This window comes from Trichosurus vulpecula, chromosome 4 (assembly GCF_011100635.1).
Source record: "Trichosurus vulpecula isolate mTriVul1 chromosome 4, mTriVul1.pri, whole genome shotgun sequence".
In the NCBI taxonomy this organism is placed as follows: domain Eukaryota; kingdom Metazoa; phylum Chordata; class Mammalia; order Diprotodontia; family Phalangeridae; genus Trichosurus; species Trichosurus vulpecula.
The window spans coordinates 84,399,576-84,424,031 of NC_050576.1; the positions used below are offsets into that span (position 1 = coordinate 84,399,576).

At 34.4% G+C, this 24,456-nt stretch overlaps 1 non-coding gene across 1 annotated transcript; it reads right to left on the bottom strand.

Moving 5' to 3' along the window:
• Positions 1-6,927: 6,927 nt before the first annotated feature.
• Positions 6,928-7,032, bottom strand: LOC118849265. The gene has a single exon (XR_005010317.1). It is a non-coding gene; the product is annotated as a U6 spliceosomal RNA (small nuclear RNA).
• Positions 7,033-24,456: the final 17,424 nt, after the last annotated feature.

Sequence of the window (24,456 nt, forward strand, 5' to 3'; positions counted from 1 at the left end):
GGGGTTTTCATTCTGACCAAGAATCATCCACCTAGCAAAACTGAACATAATCCTTGGAGGAGGGAGGGAATGGACATTGAATGAAATAGGGGATATTCATGCATCCCTGATGGAAAGACCAGAACTGAATAGAAAATTTTACTTTCAAATACAAGACTCAAGAGAAGCATAAAAAGGCAAACAGGAAAGATAAATTAGAAGGAATTCATTAAGGTTAAACTGTTTATATTCCAACATGGTTATATGATCATTTTAACTCCTAAGATCCTTCTTATTATTAGGGCATTTAGAAGGAATATACATAGACAAAAGGCATTAGTATGAGTTGAATGTGATAGGATGATATCTAAAAAAAAAATAAATTATGGAATGAGCAAAAGGAATTCAGTTGGAGGAAGGGGAGGCAAAGGCAGAATGGGGCAAATTATCTCACACTAAAGAGAAACAAATAAGCTTTTACAATGAAGGTGAAAATGAGAGAGGTGAGTTGGAACACTTGAACCTTTTTCTCTTCAGAATTGGTTCAAAGAAAAAATACCTCTCACACTGAGTTTGGTATGGAAATCTTTCTTACCTTAAAGAAGAGTGGGAGGGGAAAAGGACAAGTGAAAGTAGGAAGCTGATAAAAGGGAGAACATATTGAAAGGGGCAGTAGTCAGGGAAAAAAAAAAAAACTTTTGAGACTGGACATGGTGAAAAGAGAAAGAGCATAGAATGATCAGGGGAAAATAAGACGGAGGGAAATAGTTATTAATCAATACTGTGAAAAATATTTACAGCAAACATCTCTGATAAAGACCTCATATCTCATTCACATATGTCTGTGTATACACACACATACATACACATATAAATGTAGATACATAGATAAAGATATATCTGGATATATAGATATGTAGAGATCAATATCTATCTATATAAATATATGTACACACACGGAGAACTGAGTCAAATGTATAAAATAAAAAGCCATTATTTAATTGATAAATTGTCAAGTATTTGACCAAGTAGTTTTTAGAAGAAGTAATCAAAGTTATCTATAGTGATATAAAAATAATCTAAATGACTATTAATTAGAGAAAGGCTAATTAAAACAACTCTGAGGTGCTATCTCACAACTATCAGATTGGCTAATAAGACGGAAAATTAAAATGACAAATGCTGAATGGAATGTAGAAAAATTAAGACACTAATGCACTGTTGGTGGAGTTGCAAGCTGATTCAACCTCTTTGGAGAACAATTTGGAACTATATCTAAAAGTGCATAACATGCGCACCATGCATACCATTTGATCCAGTAGTATCAATATAGTACTACATCTGTATTCTAAAGAGATAAAAAAGAGAAAAAAGGGAAAAGGGCCTATTGGTATAAAAATAATTATAGTAGTTCTTTTATTGGTGGCAGAAAAGTGGTAATTGAGGGAATGCCTATTAATTGGGAAATGGCTGAACAAGTTGTGGCATACGACTGTGATGAAATGCTATTGTGGTATAAGAAATGACGAGCAAGATGCTTTGAGAAAAACCTAGAAAGAGTTGTGTAAACTGATGAAAAGTGAAGTCAGCAGAAGCAGGAGAATAGTGTACACAGTAACAGCAATATATGATGATCAGCTGCAAATGACTCAGCTATTCTCACAAATATGATGATCCAAGACAATTTTGAAGGATTTGTGATAAAAAAAAATGCTCTCTCTTCCATAGAAAGAATTAAAGGAGTCTGAATGAAGATCAAACTTTTTAAACTTTCTTTATTTTTTTGTCTGTATTCTTTTCACAACATGACTAATATGAAGATGTTTTGCATGACTGCACATGTATAATGTATGTAAATTTGCTTATCATTTCATGGATTGTGGAGGGAGAGAAAAAATTTGCCACTCAAAACTTTTTTGAGAATGTTATTTTATGACATGTAGTTAGGTGAAAGATAAAATATTAATAATGAAAAATGCAATTGAAAATACTTCTCTCTAAGGTATAAAATTTGGCAGTGATTAACATATCATTTCTAATTTCTGGTGACCAGATGGCAGGGTAAGGAAAGAATATTCTGAAGTCTTCCCAAATTCCCTGCCAAACACCTTAAATAATTCCTCAAAATTGCACTAAGAGCAGGAAAATAGCTTATCAGCACAAGAGTCTCACTGGGGTAAGAGGGGAGAGAGATCCAAGAATAGCAGCAGCCAGCCTCACAGGAAGGGGCCTGAAGTAAAACTCCAAATCTGGGGCAATCCACCAGAGAAACCCCATCATTCTGAAAGTCCTCAGCCCTCTATGCAAGCTAGCAGTCTGTGCCCCATAGCAAGTTCCCACCCACTGTACAAGCCACCATCATGGTCTTCAACCCATTACTGACCAGTAGTAAGGACCTGCACCAAGGCTGACCAAAAGTAAGACCCAACCCTCAGGGACTGGCAGCAAAAAAAACATGTTTCAAAAGTGACCCAGCAGTGGGGGGTCCACTCCTAGGACAGATCAGCAAAAAGATCCCTCCCTTAGAGTCAGCCAGCAGAAAGACTCTGTTTCCAAAACAACCCAACAGAAAGACCTCATGCCTGGGGCAGGAAAATACTAAACCCCACATCCAGTAGAGACCAACAATGAGGGCCTGCCCAACTGCTCAAGGTAGAATGAATCCCACCCTTGAGTACAAGCAAGCAGGTTGGCTTTGAAGTCCAGTGGAAGTCATCAGTAATACCCTGAGCCCTAAAACAAAAAGCTTGGGATGGTGTAGGACCAAGCACAACTCTTACATAAAAATACCAAGTCACAAAATATGCAGAAAAAAATGCTCGAAAAAAAAGAACATGACTATGGAAAGTTACTGTGATGACAGGGAGGATCTAGGCACAAACTTAGAAGAATAGTCTAAAAATGTCTAGATATGAAGGCTCAAAGAAAACTGTAATCTGTTCTTAGGCCCAAAATAACTGCTAGAAAACTCTAAAAGGATATTAAAAATTAAAATAGAGAAGGAGAAGAAAATTGGGGGGGGGGATAGAGTAATGCAACAGAATCATGAAAAAGGAGGCAATAGCACATAAATCATATAAAAATTAACTGAAGAAAATAACTCCCTAAAAATATAATTGAATATAGTCAAATTCCAAAACTCCTATCTCAATGATAAAATATTAAGATCAACAAGGAAAAAAATATATGTTGGTGTCACAGTTAGAATCATACAAGACCTAGCAGCAGTGATATTAAAAGAACACAGGTCTTGGAACACTATAGATTGAAGAGCAAAAGAACTGGGGTTCCAGCTGAAAATATCATACCCAGCAAAGAAAAGCATAATCCATAATGAAAAAAGCACATTTGAAGAATTATAATACTTTCAGGACTTTTAAAAAAACTGAACTTAATAGAAGATTTGATATACAAGACCCAAGAGGAATATAAGATACATACCAAAGACTAGTTGTAAGGGACTCAATAAAGACTCAATAAAGACAGACTGTTTGCCATATATATATATATATATATATATATATATATATATATATATATATATATATATACATACATATATATATATATATATATATATATATGTAAAATGTAAAACAGCATGTTTAAGACTGTTCTTAGTAATTGGGTAGTTTGTAAGAAAGATTGGAGTAGACCTGAGTATTATATGACTTTAAAAAGTAAAATTGTTTAGAGTAATTATTTTATATAAATGAGGTAGAAGAGGAAGAACTGACACAGAGGAATTAGTTGGGGGAGAAAGGCTGTTAGTTCTGGAAACCTACTTTCATTGGGAATGGATTCAAGAGGGAACTAACTAGCTATCTATTTAGACGAGAATAAAAATCTTCTAAATTCAGAAAGAAATAAAACACCAAGAGGGAAGGGAAAGAGGTAAAGACAAAGGAGGGATCTCTAGAGTGGATGGTAAGGGAATAGGTTAAAGTGTGATATAGAAGGGTGCTTAGGTTAATGGGATTGATAGGATAAGGGAGGGATACTTAGAAGGGGGGTAGGTTAAATCACAGGAGCATGAGGCAGTGGGTAAAAGTAAAGTAGTGAAGTCAGGAGGGATAGGAAATAAGAGATATGGACAAACATAAAAACAAAGATCAGGAGTAGAATTTGTTAGGGAAAGTATATGTCTATATATGTATGTATATGTGTATTATATATATATATATATATATGTAAATATGTGTATGTATATCTCTATATGTATATATCCACACTTAATTGTAGCATTGGAGAGGGAGAGGAAAAAGAACAAAATAAAAAGTGTACATCAGAAAACAAAAGAAAACTTACAAGTAAGCAAAGAAAAGATGGGTAGCTCTCAACATGACATATAGTACTTATTATATAGGCTTTCCAAAATGGAAACTTATTGCTATATATTTTGAATCTTCTCTTACATTCTGCTGTGCATATGACATGTTTTTTTCTTTTCTTATTTTATATTTGTTTTAATACTTAAGTTTATAATATGTTTCTTTTTCTTTTCTTATTGTATATTTAAGTTTTAGTACCTAAGTCTAAGTTTTTTTTTTTAAATGGCCAAATGGAAATGGAAGTACAAGAGCTAATTGAAGATAATAATCCCTTAAAAATTAGAATTGTTCAAGTTGAAGCTAACGACTCTATGAGACATCAAGATACAATAAAAGAAGATGAAGAAGAAGAAGAACGAGAATGAGAACAAGAAGGAGAAGAACAAGAACAAGAACAAGAACAAGGACAAGAAGGGCAAGAAGAGAATTTCTCATTGGAATAACAATTGGCCTCAAAAATAGATCCAGAAGAGATAATAAAAGAATTATTGGACTACCTGAAAACCATAATAAAAATAAAAAAAGGCTGGACTACATATTTCAAGAAATTATTAAGGAAAATTGCCCTGCTATACTAGAACCAGAGTGCAAAAGAGAAATTGAAAGAATTCACCAATCACCACCTGAAAGAAATTTCAAAATGAAAGCTCCCAGGAGCATCATAGCCAAATTCCCAGACCTCATAGATCAAGGAGAATGCACTGCAAGCAGTGAAAAAGAAACAATTTAAACATTGTGGGGCTACAGTCAGGATTACACAGGATATGCCAGCTTCCACATTTAAAAGGAAGGAAATGGTTTGGAATATGATACACGGGAAGACAAAGGAGTTAGGATTACAACCAAGAATCACTTAATCACTTACCCATCGAAAATGAACATAATCTTTTTTGGGGGGGTGGGGGTGAGGCTGGATGAACATTTAATAAAATAGAGGACTTTTAAGCATTCCTAAGATTGGAGCTGAACAAAAACACTCTCCTCTAAACAAAAAACTCAAGGTAAACTTAAGTAAAAAAGAAACAATAAAGAAAAAACAAGAGATTCAATAAGGTTAAAGTCTTTATTTCTTTTAGGAGAGATAATAGATGTAACTCTTAAGAGTTTTATTGCTATGAAGGTAATTAAAAGAAGTGTAAGTAGACAGAGGATGTGGATATAGGGTGATTTTGATAGGATGATACTTGAAATAAATAAATAAATAAATAAAGGGATGAGAAAGAAGATTGTGCTGGAAGTAAAAGGAGGAGGAAGATTGAATGGTTTAAATTGTCCCATGTAAAAGAGGTATGAAAAAGCTATTAGAATGGAGGGAAAGATGGGGAGTGGAGTGACAGGCAAATATTAAACCTTACTTGCATCAAAATTGGCTCAAAGAGGGAATAACATACATACTCAGTTGGATACAGAAATCTATTTTAGACTGAAAGGAAGTTAAAAAGGGATGGGGATAATAGAACGGTGGACTGATAAAATGGAAGGTAGGAAGGTGGCTCTAGGAAGGTGGTGATCAGAAGTAACACATTTGAAAGGATGGAAAAGGTGGGAGTAAGAAAGGACTAAATAAGGGGAAAATAGCATGAAGGAAAATACATAGTTATCATACCTATAAATGTGATTGGGATGAATGCACCCATAAAAGAGAAGCAGATAATAGAATGGAATAAAAATCAAAACCCAACAATATGTTGTTTACAAGAAATACATCTGAACCAGAGAGACACATATAGGGTAAAGGTAAAGGGCTAAACCAGAAACTGCTGTGCTTCAGCTGAAGGAAAGAAAGCAGGGGCAGCAATCATCTCTCAGACAAAGGAAAAGCAAAACTAGATCTAATTAAAAGAGATAAGGAAGGAAACTATATCTCTCTGAAAAATACCATAGACAATGAAGTTATAGCAATATTAAACATATATGCACCAAATACTATGGCATCTAAATTTTTGAAGAATCTTTATGAGTTACAGAAAAAAAATGACAATAAAAATATACTTCTGAGGGATATCAACTTTGCCCTGTCAGAACTAGATAAATCTAACTAAAAAAAGTCAAGAAATTGAATAAAATTCTGGAAAAAGATAGTCATGATAGATCTCTGGAGAAAATTGAATGAGAATACAAAAATTACCTTTTTACTTTTTAAATTTTTTTTTAAATTTATGTTTTTATTTTTAGTTTACAACGCTCAGTCCCACAAGTTCTTGAGTTCCAAATTTTCTCTCCCTTCCTCTCCTCCCCACTCTTCCTCCAAGATGGCATGCAATCCAATGTAGGTTCTACATATACTTTCACATTGAACTTATTTACATAATAGTCCAGTGGTAAGAAAGAATTATAACCAATGGAATGAATCATGAGAAAGATGAAATGAAATCAAAAGAGACTCAAAAAGAGAGAGAGAGAGCAAATAGTTTGCCTCTATCTGCATTAAGACTCTGTAATTCTTTCTCTGGATGTCCTTAGCTTATTCCATCATGAGAATTTTGGAATTGTCCTTGAACCTTGCATTGATGAGAAGAGCCGAGTCTATCAAAGTTTGTCCTTACAGATATCACTTGTCTATAATAATGTAGAATCATGTAGCATCAGTTCATATAAGTCTTTCCACGTTATAAAAAAAAATTATGAACACTTCATGAATTTGCCTGTCATCCTTGCACAGGCACCATGCTAATCTTCTCCGTATCATTCCAACTTTAGTATATGCACTGCTGAAGCAAGCATTGCCTTTCTTTTTCTCAGCAGTACCTGGCACCTACACAAAAATTGATCATGTATTAGGACATGAAAATCTCACAGTCAAATGCAGAAAAGCAGAAATAGCAAATGAATTGTTTTCAGATCATAATATAATAATGCAAAATTAATAGGAAACTAAATGATCTAATCCTAAAAATAAATGGATCAAAGGACAAATCATAGCAAAATGGATAATTTTATTTAAAAATAACAAAAATGAGATGACATGCCAAAATTTGTGGGATACAGCCAAGGTAGTGCTTATGGGGAAATTCATATCTCTAATTGCTTACATCAATAAAATAAAGAAAGAGTAGATCAATGAATTGGGTATATGAATAAAATAAAACTAGAAAAAGAACAAATTAAAAATTCCCAATTAAAAACCAAATTGGACAACCTGAAAATCAAAGGAGAAAATAATAAAACTGAAAATAAGAAAATCATAGAACTAATAAATAAAACTAGAAGATGGTTTTATTAAAAAATAAAATAGATAAATCATTAGTTAATAGAAAACTGAATTACTAATATTAAAAATGAAAGGGGTGAATTCACCACCAATGAAGAGGAAATTAAGAAAATTGTTAGGATTTATTTTGCCCAATTATCTGTCAACAAATTTGACAGTCTAGGTGGAATAGATGAATATTTACTAAAAATATAAATTCCCCAGATTAACAGAAGACAAAATAAAATAAAATACCTAAACAACACAATCTTAGAAAAAGAAATTGAAGGAGCCATCGATGAACTTACTAAGAAAAAAATCCCCAAGAGCAGATGGGCTCAAAAGTAAATTCTACCGAACATGTAAAATTAGTCCCAATGCTATAATTTATTTTTGGAAAAAATAGGTGAAGAAGGAGTCCTAGGAAATTCCTGCTATAATATAAATATGATGCTGATACCTCAACCAGGAAGACCCAAAACAGAGGAAAAAATATAGATGAATTTCCCTAATAAATATTGGAGCAAAAATTTTAAATAAAATGCTAGCAAACAAATTACAGTAATATATGACAAAGATAATGCACTATGCCAGGTGGACTTTATACCAGGAATGCAGGGCTGGTTCAATATTAATAAAACTATCAGCATAAATGACCTTATCAATGACAAAAGCAACAGAATTCATATGATTATCTCAATAGATTCAGAAAAAGCCTTTGACAAAATAATTCACTCATTTCTATTACAGAATAGGAATAAATGTAGCTCCCTTAAAATGATAAGTGATATTTATCTAAAATCATCAGCAAGCATTGTCTGTAAGGGGATAAGCTAGAAGTCTTCCCAATAAAATTGGGGTGAAACAAAGATGCCCATTATCACTCCTATTCAGTATTGTACTATAAATGTTACCCATAAGAGAAGAAAAAGAAATCAAATTAATTGGAATAGGCAGTGAAGGGAAAAAATATAACTCTTTGTAGATGATATGGTGTTACACTTAGAGAATCCTAGAGAGTCAATTAAAAACCACTGGAATTATTGACACCTTTAGCAAAGTTGCAGGATACAAAATAAACCCACATAAACCATCAGCATTTCTATATATTACCAATAAAGTCAAGTAGCAAGATATAGAAATAGAAATTCCATTTAAAGCAACTGTAGACAATATAAGATACTTGGGAATCTACCTGCCAAGACAAACCCAGAAACCATATGAACACAACTACAAAACACTTCTCACATCAAGTCAGATCTAAACAATTGGAAAAATATTAATTGCTCATGACCAGGGCAAGGAAATGCAATGAAAATGACAATTCTACCTAAATTAATCTATTTATTCAGTGCCATATCAATAAAACTATGAAAAAGTATTTAATAGAGCTAGAAAAAAAGAAAAACAAAATTCACCTGAAAGAACAAAATGTCAAGGATATCAATAGAATAAATCAAATATAATGTGAAGGATTATGGTCTAGCCATCCCAGATTTCAAATTGTATTATAAATAATTAATTATCAAAATAATCTGGATGTTGGAGAGGATGTGGGAAAACTGAAACACTAATGCACTATTAATGGAGTTGTGAACTGATCCAACCATTCAGGACAGTAATTTGGAGCTATACTCAAAGGACTATAAATTGCATTCTCTTTGATCCAGCAATAATAATTCTAAGTCTATATCCCAAAGACTTCTAAAAAGGAAGGAAAGGACCAATTCATACAAAAATATTTATAGCAGCTTTTTTATGGTAGCTAAGAATTGAAAATCAAAGGGATGCCCATCAATTAGGGAATGGCTAAACAAGTTGTGGTATATGATTGTAATAGAAGACTATTGCCTTATAACAAATGACAGTGGGATGACTTCAGAAAAACCTGGAAAGACTTATGTAAACTGATACAAAATGAAGTGAACAGTACCAGGAGAACACTGTGCACAGAAACATCAATATTGTTCAACAAAGGACTGAAAATGACTTAGCTATTCTCAGCAATACAATGATCTGAGACAATCCCAAAGGATTAATGATGAAGTATACTATCCACCTCCAGAGAAAGAACAGATATTGTTTGAATACAAACTAAGACATCTATTTTTCACTTTCTTTTCATTTCATTCTTTTTCTTTCACTCAAGTGTTTTTGTACAAAATGACTAATATGGAAATGTTTTGCATTATTGCACATGTATAACCTGTATCTGATTACTTATGGTCACAGGGAGGTGGGAGGGTAAGGAAGAATGGAGAGATAGTTTGGAATGGGACTCAAAACTTTAAAAAAAATTAAAATTTCTTTAACATGCAATTGGGGAAAACAAAATGTATTTTATAAACATGCCCTTTCCATTTTGGCTAAGAGAAATTAATTATTGGCATTTTGGAAGCAGTAATTTTTCCATATACATACATACACACAAAATTTATTTATAACCTATATACATACACATTTCTGTGATTCTATACATATTAAACATGTTATGTATAATGCACATGTCTATATTTTAAATCTATATGTGTATAGATAGGAATTACTGTTATATAAAATATAAATAATTATAGGGATATACAATTATTAGTTAAAACATGCTCATAATTAACTTACCTAAACACAGAATATGTTTTATCTTTATCAATACCATCATACCTTGTAGTAAAGTACTTTCACCTTTAAAATACAGTTTCATTTGTTCCCCTTATCTTTTTCCATTATCTGAATCTGAATTCCTAAGTCATTATATATAGTTAGTTATATGTTACTTGGTAAAGAAAAAGTAGCACTAAATCACATGTAGATGGTCAAAATTTTTGACAATTGATATTTTTAAAAGTCTATTTCCAGGTGACCCATTGAAATGAATTTTAAGTATAAGTGATGGTATTCTAGTTCTCGATTTGATATGCTCCCAGTTGCATTGTTTAGGTGAGTTGTTTACAAAACAACTCAGTGAACCTAAAGAAGACAAAAATGCACCAAAGTTAAGAACAAGGAAACTATGATCCCCAGTAAAAAGAGTGAAAATAACGTAGAATGATTTGCATCTAATACAAGACATCAAAAAGCTAGAGCCTAAACATTTCTCAATTGATTCTGATAGTAAAAAAAAACATCCTTGAAAATGTTACTGTGCTATTCTTTGAAATCAGGGGGAGGTATATATGCTCATTCAAGGGTAGAATTTCGGTCATTAAGTACAAGTTAACAATGGACAAGAAATGTACACACACATACTTTTGTATACACAGTGATTTCAATACATATTCATCAACAGCAATTCATCTAACTCCAATCACACCTCATTTTAAGCTCAGAGGCACTGGTAATTTTCACCTTTATTATAAAGAAAGAACAATCACATTAGAGAGCCATGTCATTCTCACAGTAATGAGTTTAATATGACATTTGGGAAAGTGCTTTTCTGTGTGTAGAATAACAATGTTGTTTGTACATTTAAAAAAATAGAAGCTGAAGAAACATATAATGTAAGCAGCTTCTTACTGAGTTTTTTTTTGTCTTTAATTTCAATGTGAATTAAATGTTAAATTATAGTAATTGTGAACTGTTTTCCTGTTACCATGAAGTTGGTGATTATGGGATAAGCCATTTATTCTGGAGTCAGGATTCCCTCAATATAAAATGATTTTTAAAACTGTTGTTATTGTAGAATATACTAAGAAGCAGATATTTTTTATATTTTTCAGGGACAAAGTTCAGTAGTCAACTGTTAGATCAGAAGCATTAAAATCCCTATAGCTACAATGACCTTACTTTAGGAAAGACAATCTTTGTTTATCATGTTTCAGCAAGTTAGCAGCTTTGCCATGAGAAAAGAAAAACTATGACATTAGAGGTAACACCTATCCTATAATACTTGACAGAGACAAAGAAGCATGAATATTCATTTTGCACACGGACAAATAAATCCCGCTCATGTTTAAGGAAGAATTGAATATGAGATTCTGTCTGTTGATGATGGTGTGTGTGAAGTTTATATACCAGCACATGCTCAAATGTATAAGAGTAGTAATGGAGTTATGGATTAGTTACCTATGCTGTACAGAAAAGCCATATTCTATTCATATTCCTTCACTGCAAAAATACTTCCAAATCACAATTACCAATGCCCTAATTGTTAAAAGATCAAGAATTTAAAATATTGTTCCAGGCTATTCAAAGACCCTTTCACATTTTTGTTTAATAAATGTTTGTTAAATTGATTACATATCATATACATTATATATGATATATATGTATATATACGTGTGTGTATTAATTTAGTCCCATTCCTTTGAGAAGTGTTGCACTAAGGAAATTGTGGCAAACTTTGAGTTCTGCTTAAGAGAAGATAGATCTGGTCTTTGATTTCTCTGAGAAGGTGAATTGATTGTATCTGTTGATCTGTAGCTTGGGTTGGGGAGGGAATGAGGGGATTCAGTGGAAGACATATCAGGAAAACAAATAATGCCTACATACCTAAAAACAAATACCTTTGTGGTAAATTAGGTGAGGACAAAGTAAATAGGTTAGAAAAACAGAAGAAAAAACAGCATACCAAGACAACAAAATGAAATAGCCAGGCTTTTGGAGGGCAAAAATTGACTGCACAAAGTGGAGTTACAGTTTATAGTATTTTAGCCTGACAATTCATGTATAAATTTCAGGCTTTTGGAGAAAGGATCATTGATCAGTCCCTAAAGCCTCCCCCAACCTTTTCCCAAATAACTATATTTTCATTAGATCAATCAGTTATGCTAGAGCCAGATCTAACTGGCTTGAAAAATATTAAATTTTCAGTGTGAAGATTTAATCCTTACAAAGCAGGACTTGATTCATTGAGAGAAATTATTTTTCTTGTATTAAAAACCAATTATTAAATTAGAATTGAGTTTTTATTTTCTTTATTTCTTCATTCAGGAACCAGCCACAGTAGGTCAATCAGCCAGTCTATGAACGACCTGGCTGACAGAGAAGATAGCCCTAATCCTTGAGGTACATGCTTCTCAGTCTTGGGCAGGATTTTACTTCTATTTAAAATGGAAATGGAATCTAAGCTAGGTAAATCATTGCTTTTAGGGAAGAAGAACGTGTCCTTGCACCCCTCCTTTGGAGTTTAAAATGACCCAAGTCATGAAGGAGAAAACCAATCACAGTGATGGAGATGGATTCCGTTGTCCAGCTTGCTAGAGGTGCCTGACTCTCCTGATCAAGCCACACTCTCAGCAGAAGGAGCTGAAGACTTTTAGCCCACCTCCTCATTTAAATGTCCACCAATCAGGGTTGTTTTCTCCTGTCAGAGGTATTCCCTTTCAAAAAAAAATAGTCATTCAGTGTCTATTAGGTGTCTGGTTACTGAGAGGAAAAACTGACCTTCAATTTGTTATTAGATAGCCTAATTAACAATTTTTTACTAATTACTCAGAAACTCTGTCCCTGGGGTTTTTCATTCATCACATTATTGACTTTGTATAATTAAGATAACTTTAATAGTTTAGAATAAACTTAAAAATCTTTGGGAATACCCTTAAAAGTATCAGCACACCGATGTATTGTTCTACAAACATTGCTTGTGCTCAGTAGTAATGCAGTAGAAGTCTCAGGGAATAAAGTCATCACCAGACTGGAAACTATTATTAGCAATAATATTAGCAACAATAATAATAACTAGAATTAGAATTTATAGCACTTTAAAGTTTGTAAAGCATTTTACATCCATTATCTTATTTATATCTCACAATACCCTGTCATTATAAAGACTAAACTAATATTCCTCCAGGATTGGAACTGTAGCTAAAATTGTTTTGAAAAAAACCCTTTTAATCTGTATTCTTTGTCTTAAGAACTACAGATAAAAGAAAAACTATCCATTTTACTTACTCTATATTTACAATCTGTTACATTATCAAGAACAGCACCTTTATATCTAAACATGTTTATTTGGAGGAAAAAAATAAATCTTGGAAATGACACATTTCAGGAAGCCATATCTAGTAATATACAAAGCCCAGAACCAAGTGCACACAGGTACATCATCAAGGTCTTCACTGATATGACTGACTACACATATTTAATGAACAGGCTGTTTACTTTTCTTTGACAAAGCCAATATGCAAATCAGATGCATATTTCAAGTTCCTATTAGGCCTAATAAACTGTGGGTCAGTGCACAGATTTATTTAGTTCATTAAACTAGTGATCTTGCTTTTGTTTTTGTTTTCTGCATAAAAATCCACACATCTACCTTACTGGATAACAGCCTCTGATTGTCTATAACTACAAATAAAATATTACCATGAAATTAATTTAATTATTTATAACAAGGACAGAACAAAGTTTCAGATTATCTAGAAGACTGAAGACTTTGACTTTGAAATAAAAAAATCTATTTAAGAAGATGTACATTTAGCAATATGAATGGAGCCATACACATACTGAAATATTCATTTGTTCTCTCTGCACTCAGCAAAAATTCTCTTAGTCTACCCCTCTATCATAGAACCAAGGCTTAGTTTGTAATTTCAATGAAAGGAGTTTCACATCATCCACAGATGAGCTAATCTACTCCTCAGGAGCTGAAAGCCGACAAATGAAATCTTAATAAGTAAACTGCACATAGGGAAGTTAGGTGGCTCAGTGGCTGGAAAGCTGAGCCTGAAGTCTTCATGATTTCAAATATGACCTCAGACACTCTCTTTGTGACCCTGGTCAAGTCACTTAACCCTGCATCCCCATTTGTAAAATGAGCTCCATTATCTTTGCCAAGTATTAGTGTTTTATGGTCCATGTACTATGACAGTATTAGTGTACTATGGTCCATGGGTCACAAAGAGTTGGATGTGATTCAACAACTGAATATAAAATGGCATATAAGAAATTCCATTACTTTGTAAAAAAAAATCCTTCAAAAAGGTTTTTTTTTTTAACAGCCGTGGACTCCAAGTTAAGAACCTCTCCATAAACTCATACCATCTCTGACTTTACTGAATTATTTTTTTTATTCAAAGTATTGTAGCTTGGTTAGTTCATCATTCTGAATATGTATTGATAATATATTTAACTTTAGTTGGAGAAATTGTAGCTGAATGAGATAAATCTTTTTTGACACCAGGACATAGATTATAAGTTGTTTTGTTGGATAAATCTAAGTAATTAGCCAACTTTGTGATGATCCCACACTAACATGTGGGTCTGAGAATGATTAATTTTTTTAGCCACAACAATCCTTAAAGACTGTTTTTAAAGGCATTGTAACTTTCATAAGACAGAAAACTATCTATACTGATGAAAGAAGAAATAATTGATACAGTTGGTATGATTTACTGAAAAATTTAGATTGTAAAAATATATTGTGTTTTTTATCCTATACCAACCCAAAATATACACTGAGTGAAAATTATATGTTTTACACTATGCCAAAGACTATGAGAGATGCCAAAAAAGTATAGGACATGGTCCTACAACTCAAGTAAACTACAATTTATTAGATATACAAAACTGAGAGCAAAAGAATTCAGTATACAACATGCACATTAATAGGCTCTTTAGAAATAATACAGCCTGGATATTATAGACCTTTAGAGGGGAAGGCAAGAGAATTAGTTAGAATGTCGGGGGAGGGAACCTTCAGAAGATGGCAGTTGCTTTGATAATTGAGGAAAACAATTCTAAGAAGCATTCCAGACATGAAGGAGAATAAGTATAAAGGCTCAGAGATGGAAGATGTAAAATCATGTGTCAGGAACTACAAGTGGGAAAGTTTGAGTGGATGATGGGATAAATGGAACAGAGCAATATATGAGAAGATTGGAAACAGAGGTAATGACTCAGTTTTGTAGAGTTTTAAGTGCCAGAGGAATTAATATTTGATACCAAAAGAAGTAAACAGCCATTGGAACTTATTGAGTCATGATACAAAATGTAGAGAACTAAATCTGAGGATGGATTGGAAGGGGAATACACTTGAATTGAGGAGATTAAGTAAAATGGTTTTGCATGTAAGGTAGAAGTGTTGCAGACCTGACATATGATGAAGACTGTGTGAATAAGGAAAGTGAGCACATGAGAGTAGTTGTGGAGAAAGGAATGGTAAGATCTGGTGACCGATTAGATGTTTGGGGTGAGTAAGAATAGAGATTCAGGGATGACAGTAAAGTTATGCACCTTGATGATTGGAAGTCATCAGAAGTAAGAGTTATTTCAAAATGGGAGAAGGAAAAAATATGCTTCTTAATTGAAAAAACACTGTTTATGTTAGCAAGTGTTGTTCTGGGCACATTGCATTAAAGACAAATGTGACATAAATTATGGAGTGTCCAACTGGCACTATAATTCAGAAGGGAGCTAAAGAATATCTGTATAATTCTTGAATATATAAGCTGATGTGATCACCATGGCACTGAGTAAAAAAGGAAGAGAGGCCATAGGACATCCCCTTGGTACACACCCATAGTCAATGGTTATGCCACAGATATAGATCTAGCAAACACAACTAAAAGGGGTGGTCAGATAGTTGAAGAAACAAGGAGCAGTTTGAAAAAAAAGCTGGGAAGGAGACATCCAAGTGGATAAATGATCAACATTGTCAAATGTTTCATAGAGGCATAGAAGGATAATTGAGAAAAGGCCATTACATGTGGTAATTGAGAGAGCCTTAGTAATGTAGGAGAGGGAAATATCAGTTGCATAATAATATCTGAAGCTATATTAAGGAAAGCATAGAAGTGTATGAGAAGAAGTCAAGGAACCCAATTTAGACAGCTTATCAAGAAGGGGAATAGAGATCAAGGAATATAGTAATATAGATGGTCAAATCTAGTGAAAATCTTTAAAGCATTGGGGCAGTCTTGGAAGTATTGGTAGGCAGGGAGGAAGGAAGAAACAGTAGTGAGAAAGTGATAATTAATGTCTGTATTCATAACTACTTCAGCAAGGATGTTAATTATAAAATAATGTAACAGTATTTGACTGAACTTGCAAATATATTCATCATTTCCAACTTATAAGGGTAGAAAATAATGTCTTTTAGCATGGGTTATCTTTAGCAGTTGGTTACATTATTTGCTGAAAATTAGCAAAAATATTTAACTATATCCTCATAAATTTTCTTTAAAGAGTATAAGCTTCAGTTATACATAATCATAAGTGTATCAACTAAATATGAAAATAGCCTCCATATTATATTGTATGATGAGTATGGTAAATACATATACATGTCTCCCTTTGTAATTATATATGTATGTGCCTATATATGTATAAATTGAAAAAACCTTCATGTAAATGATGATCAGTCAACTACTTCAAGAGAGTATTCTCTGCAATTTAAAAAGAGGGAAAACATCTATGTCTTTATCACTACATACTATAGGATAATGGGAGCATAAAAAAGAACTATGAGGAACTTCAGGGATTACTGGATCCAATTTCTCATCTTACAAATGAAAAAAGACAAAAAAAAGATGAAATGAATTGCAGAATGTCACAGAGGTAGTTAGAATAAAAGTTGTGATCAGTAATATTTTTGGACTTAAGTTACAAAATCTACTTTACATGAGAGTGGAGAAATATCTGCATTAATTTTCAACCTCCTGCAATTTTTTTAAAGAAACTTCTTCAAGAAATAGCTGAATTCTTCTGGCTTAAATACTCTAGAAAACCTATTTTGTATAAAGGCACTCCAAGGAAAGAAAGAGTGAAACAAGCGAAATTTAAGTTCTCCAACCTTCCTTCCCTTCATTCCAAGAAATAAGAAGTCTTCTAATGTACTTTTAAAATAAAAGAATGCCTTTCTCTCAGCAAGGCTAAACACAAAGTTCATTACAAAAGTTAAATGTTCACAAAAGAGTTGAAAAGGAAAGTTTAAACAAAGCTAAGAAAAACCCTTCTAAACTTCAAAGCCTTCCAAAATGATAGCTGTTCACTGATACTTGGGAAGGGATCTTTGTGCAGTAGCTTTGTAAAGGTAATAAGATTCACTTCATCATTTCAGGTAGTTCCAACCATGAACTACATAGGCGAAAAACGCAGAATGTGCCAACTGATTCTTCTTTCTCATCACAATGAATTTTTGAAATGATTTAGTTCAGTCCCATTGATTTTCTTATACTTCTATTCACTGTTAAAACATCAAATCAAATTACAGTGACACCATTACTAATTTGATCCAAGCAGACTTTCTCACTATTGAGGGAATAAAATTGCTCAGTGAGAGGTTTTTTTTCCTACTAGCAACTTCCCAGTTTTTATGGTCATTGGAAATCAAAACACATTTTCTCTCAAAGAACTCACAGAGTAACTTATCTTCTCCACATATTTCCCTAGTTTTCTCAACTATTAAAACTGTTTTTAGATATTAACAATCTAGTAAATATTTTAAACCCAATATGCCCCAAACAGAATTTATTATTTCACTACTAAATCTCCACCCACTCCTTCCCCTTATGTTCACTATTGCTGTAGAGGGCTAATGCATCCTTCTAGTCCCTCAGGCTTGCAACCTAGGAATCCAGGCCTGCAAATTTAAATTCACCATTTCAACATTTCTGACTTCCTCTGACACAGTCAACACTTGAGCGCAGGCCCTTATCACTTCTTGCTTTGATTATTATAATATCCTCCTGATGGGTCTGTGTGCCTCAGTTTATTCCCCATTTCAATCAATTTTTCATTCAGCTGTTGTTGTTCAATCATGTCTGACTCTTTGTAACCGCATGGACAATAGTACATCAGGCCTTTCTATCTTCCACTATCTCTTGAAGTCTGCCCAAATTCATGTTGTTTGTTTCCATGATACTATCCATCTCTCTCATCCTCTGCCTCCCCATTTCCTTTTGTCTTCAATCTTTCCCAACCTTGGGGTCTCCTGCTATTAGTTCCATCTTCTTATCATGTAGCCAAAGTAATTAACCTTCAGTTTTAGTATTTGACTTTCCAGTGAATATCCTGAATTAATATTTTTAATGTATTGAGTTACTTGATCCCCTTGCTGCCCATGGGACTCTCAAAGGTCTTCTCCTGCACAACAGTTCAAGAGTATTGATTTTGCAATGTTCCGCTTTCTCATAGCCCAATTCTCATGACCATATATCGCCCCTGGAAAAGCCATATCTTTGACTATACAGACCTTTGTAGGCAAGGTGATGTCTCTGTTTTTTAGTGTACTGTTCAGATTTGCCATGCATTTCCTTTCAAGGAGCAAGTGTCTTTTTAACATGATGGTTTCATGCCCAAGAATATAAAATCAGACACTGCTTCCATTTCTTCTCCCTCAGTTGGACAGGAAGTGAGAGGAGCAAGTTCCCAAGATCTTAGGTATTTTTGTTCTATCTTAAGCTTCAAATTGGCTTTTACACTCTCCATTCATACTAAAGTGATTTTCCCAAAAAAGTAGATCTAATCAGGTCACACACACACACACACACACACACACACACACACACACACACACACTCAACTCAGTAAACTCCAGTGGCTTCCTATTGCCTCTAGGAACAAATACAAATGCACTGGCATTCAAAGCCCATCATAATCTAAGCAGCTCCTATCTTTTCAGTCTTCTTATATCTTATTCTGTCCACATGTATTCTTCAGTACAGTGACATTGCCTTTCTGGCTCCATTGGCTCCCAGCATTTTCTCTGGCTGTCCAGAATGTCTGCAATATTTTTCCTTCGCTGTTCTTTCTACTGCCTCCCTTGGTTTCCTCTAAGTCCCAACTCAAATTCTATCTTCCACAGGAAGCCTTCCCTAACCTTTCTTAATTTCAGTGCTTTAGCTCTTCAAATTATTTCATATATGTCCTCTCTATAGCTTTCTTTAAATATGTTTACATGCAGTCTCCCCCATTAGACTGTAAGCTCTTTGAGGACAAGTACTATCTTTTTCCTTTTTTGTATCCTTGCTTAGCAAAGTACCTAGCATAAAGTTAATAAATGTTAATTTATTGATCAATTGTTTATCCAGAAAATTTTCAATGAAGGGAAAAGAAATTGTTTTGTCTATTTCTATGCTTTCATGGTTGTTTATATGAGCCTTACATGAAAATCAATCTATTTGTAAATTATCAGAGCAGCTGCACAAGTGCATAAAAAATAAAATTCATAGGAAAATTGATAGGAACTTAGGATAGAAAAATCTTATCTATAGTCTAATCAAACTTTCACCTCTTTACAACTGAAAATCTTTAACTACAGGTGGATGACTTCACTTGCTCAAGCTCTACAGCCCTTCCTTAAGCAAAGTACCTGAAACAGAGCAGGCATTTTAGAAATGCTTATTGGTTTGACTTACACAACTGGGACAAAACATAGCAGAGCCAGGTTTCAAATATGCTCTCCTAATTCAAAATGCAATGTTCTAACCACTAGATCATGTACGTCTTTTAGAGTTAAAAAATAGATGTTAATTTTTAAAATTAAGCTTGTAGTAGTCTGAAGTTTTTCACTCGCTAATGTATTGGGAACTAAGTTTGGCTGCTGACAGATTATCATGACACAATAAGAAATAGGATAGGCTGGTGGGGAAAAATGACCTTGCCTCCTTATTTTAGTGCTTGCTCTATTTTTCTCATTAATGCTTGCTCTAGCTAATTGTTTTTTGCTTTTGTTTTTTTTTTTATGTTAAACCCAAAGGGATCTTAGGAATTAATGACACTAAATTGTACAGTTATCTGCCACAGGGGGCTTTTATCTCTAAAACAAAGGGATAGAAAAGAAAAGATTTAACATTAGCCTGAGGAAACTGTCTTTTGTTAGCTGACTACAATATGACTAAAGAATTGTAAGGATACCCTAATCAGGGAGTTCTTGCTACTATGCTGTAGCTGAGAGGTCAGCTAATAGTCTGGAAGGGATGAGGTCAGAAGAGGTCCCCAGTAGCAGAGGGTAAAACTCTGCAGAGACTACATTCCAAGCAGCTACCAAATAGCAGGAGAATAGGAAAGCAATGCTCAGCAGCTACCTCTATTCACCACAGTCACTACAAAGGACACTCATCTGAGACTATATATCCATCATTCAACACAAAACAAGAGAAAATTAGCAGAAAAACATATTTATTTACTTATTTATTTATTTGCTCATTTATTTATATATTTAGGTATTTTCAGTTTTCGACATTCACTTCCACAAGATTTTGAATTCCAAATTTTCTCCCCATTTCTCCCTTGCTCCCAACCCAGGATAGTGTGCATTCAGATTACCCCTTCCTCCAATCTACCCTCCCTTCTATTACCCCCTACAACCTTTTCTTATCCCCTTCCCGTCTATTTTCATGTAGAGTAAGATAGATTTCTATACCCTATTTCCTATATAGCTTATTTCCCAGTTGCATGTAAAAACAATTTTAACATTAATTTTTGAAGCTTTGAGTTCCACATTCTCTTCCTTCCTCCCTCCCCACCCACCCTCATTGCAGAGCAATATATTTAATGTAGATGTTAGACCAAGCAGGGAGCAGGCCCAGTGAGAATAGCATAACATCACCAGGAGGCATTGATGATCCTTAAGTGTTGTAGATATGAATTTTCTACTCATGTGTGCCTTGACTACATATGTTACATATATGATTCCTATACACACACTCTCCCCTCTGAGGAACTGTATGTTGGTAGGAGAGTCTGTCTGAGTCATCTCATTCCTACATTATGGCAATAGTCAGATGTTTAGTCTCCATGTCTCAAGTCTCTCCCTCTCTATTCCATCCTCCACTCAGGTAACAAATTGATCTTCCTGAAGCATAAGTCTGACTGCATCCCATCCCCTCTTTCAATAAATAAGCATCAATGGCCCCTTAACACCTCCAGGATCAAATAGAAAATAATTTTATGTGCTTTTAAAGCCCTTAATAATCTACTTCCCTTCTATCTTTCATCTGACACCCTATTTACTCCCACATACACAATTACACTAGATGAACATGTCCAAAAATAATTCATTCTCATCAGGTAAACATTCTTAGAGAATGGGGCCAAGAAAACTGGAAAAGGTAATACTTTACCCATCCACAGCTTCTTTAATTTGTTACAAGCTTGGCTTCTGGGAGGTTGCACACCCAAAGTAGGCAGCTAGATGTGTAATTATTCAGCTGTTTACCAGTAGGGGCAATCTTATAACCCTCTTAACACTAAATGGCCAAGAAGAATAAGTAATCCTCTTAACACTTGAGCTAGGAATGTCTTGACTTGCTGGTACAGAAGAAAGATAGAGTCAAGTTCTCCTGACATTCCTCTCCAAACAAATTTAAAATAATCCCTCAAATAAAATTTTGTATTATTATTACAGCACTTAGAAGGATTCTACATAGAAAGAGGCTGTTGTAATGAGTCGGTTAGCTTGGGTTGATGTCACTGCCCTGATAGTAAAAGTTTTAGAAGTTATATGAATCATCTACCCACATTGGAAAGTAGAAAGCTTAACATTATTGAGTCCCTTATGCATCTTGTGCTTCTTTTGAGCTATTTCAATTCTGTTTTGCTCACAGAGCATAGCACCTTGCTTGATGAGAGCTGTGCTGGGAGGTTCTGTGCCAGTGACTCCCATATCAAGCAATCAGCTCCAGTGTGATGATCTTGATGCCCTGTTCATTCTCATTGGAGGTGTCTGACAACATTGCTAAAAAGATCATGCTAAAAAGCATGGGAAAAGCGAACGGCCTTGTTTTACTCCATTGTTAATTAGGAAAACATGAGACCATCATCCATTATCCAGAACCCATGCAAGCATGGCATCATGAAATTGACATACAATAGTGATCAACTTCTCCAGGCAAGCAAATTTTAACATAAATTTCCATAAATCCTCACAGCTAATGGTATAAAAGGCCCTGGTCAGATTGACAAATATGTGCAGAGCTCTGTTCTGCTCCTGGCATTTCTCCTGAAGTTGTTGGGCAGTAAACACCATCTTAATAATTCCTCAGCTCTTTCTGAAGCCACACTGACTCTCAGGTAGATGACCATATTACAAGTGAAAGATCAGCCCATTAAGGAGGAATCTGTCAAGAATCTTTTCAGCAGTGATGAAGAGAGAGGCTCCTTTGTGATTGTCACAGTGCAATCTATTTTCTTTAACTTTGTAGAGTTGGACAATGGAAGCATTCTTGAACTCCTGGGGTATAAACTCCTCTTGCCATATAATCTGGAGATTTTCATTCAGCTTTTTAGGAGCAATGTCCCCCTCCCCCACCTTCTAAATCTCAACTGGAATGGAATCAGTACCAGATGTTTTGCAACAGGAGAGGAACCAAACTATATTCAAAGCCTCTTCTTCAGTTGGAAATTTGGGTAGGGAAGAAATAAATTCAACCTGAGGTCAATGGTCAGTGACTTCAGCATTAATTGATGATGGCCTATTGAGAACATTATGGAAGTGTTCAGCCCATCTCTCCAAGATCATATCCTTATCACTAATTGACATGGCTTCATTAACACTCAGTAGTTGAGATATACCATAAGCCTTTGGCCCATAAAGATCTTTCAGGGCATCACAAAAGTGCTTTGCCCAAAGGAAGGTACATTTCAATGTCCAAAGGCTGCCACCTTAACTTTGGGTTTACTGGCTTGATTTCTTTCTCCAAAACCAAGCCTTAAACCTGACTTATTATGGGGCTCATATATTGGACAATAGGTCCCTTTCCTCCTAGCACAGAGTGAATGTAAATACTAAACAGTAACTGTTTTGCTTTTTAGCTGGAACCCTAAAAGTCTTCCCCTCCCAGTTTGATTTTTTTTTTAGCTTTTTTTCTTTTATTAAAGGGGTCATCCCTTAATTAACCTCTTAAAGAGGACTATTACTGAATGGGTCTTACCTCACTCAAAGTGAGAAGTTGAAAAGACCTTAGCCTGGATGGGCCAGGGTCTCCTAATGCATCCTAGGCCATCTCTAGTCTTCCTGGTGAACATCAGACCACTGGAACCAGATTGCTCTGAAGGAAAAGGGAGGCTGGTGACCTTGCACAGCACTTCCTCACTCAAATCAAAGTCAACTGCAAATCATGTCATCATTTCCCTGATGTCATGATCCTCTTTGAGAACAAAGGACAAACACAACAATCAGGGTAAAACTGAATTTGATCTGCTTTCTTACTGAGCCAAGAATCCTGCATCTCTCACCCTACATCTTTGCTTGTACTTTACTTTTCATGGAGTTAAATGCTGCCTTTATAAAGATGGATGAACTATCCTGCTGGTAAACTATGTTGAGTTCTCATTTTTCATTTACCAGCTTCTGAATTTCCCCATCATTTTCATCAAACCAGACTTTATGTTTGCATGTGTTCTGATCCAGCAGGGCTGTACACCAAATCTCTGAAAGCTGCCCACTCCTTTTCTGCTCCACTGTTGCCAACCATATGTTAGATCAACTTTCCCTCCAAGTTAGCAAGGAAGTCTTCTGGCTCAGAGAAGTGCGCTAATCTGTTGACATTAAGTCTTCTGGTAGTCCACCTTGCTTAGGGACAGCAACTTTTGTTGAATGCAACATATATATATATATATATATATATATATATATATATATATTCATTAAAATCCTGTACATCATTGAATATCAATTTTTTCCCTGCATGGATTACCCTCAGTTTTGCTGGGTAGGTGGTTCCTGGTTTTAATGCTAGCTCCTTTGACTTCCAGAATATCATATTCCAAGTCATCTTATCCCTTAAGATAGAAACTGCTAAATCTTGTGTTATCCTGATTGCGGTTCCACATTGCTTGAATTGTTTCTTTCTTGCTGCTTGCAATATGTTCTCCTTCACCTGGGGACTGTGGAATTTGTCTGTAATATTCCTAGGAGTTTTCCTTTTGGGATCTCATTCAGGAGTTGATTGGTAGATTCTATCAATTTCTATTTTACCCTCTGTTTTTAGAATATCAGTGCAGTTTTCCTTGATAAGTTCTTGAAAGATGATATCTAGGCTGTTTTTTTTTTTTTTTGGATTTCCACTAGTCAAATAT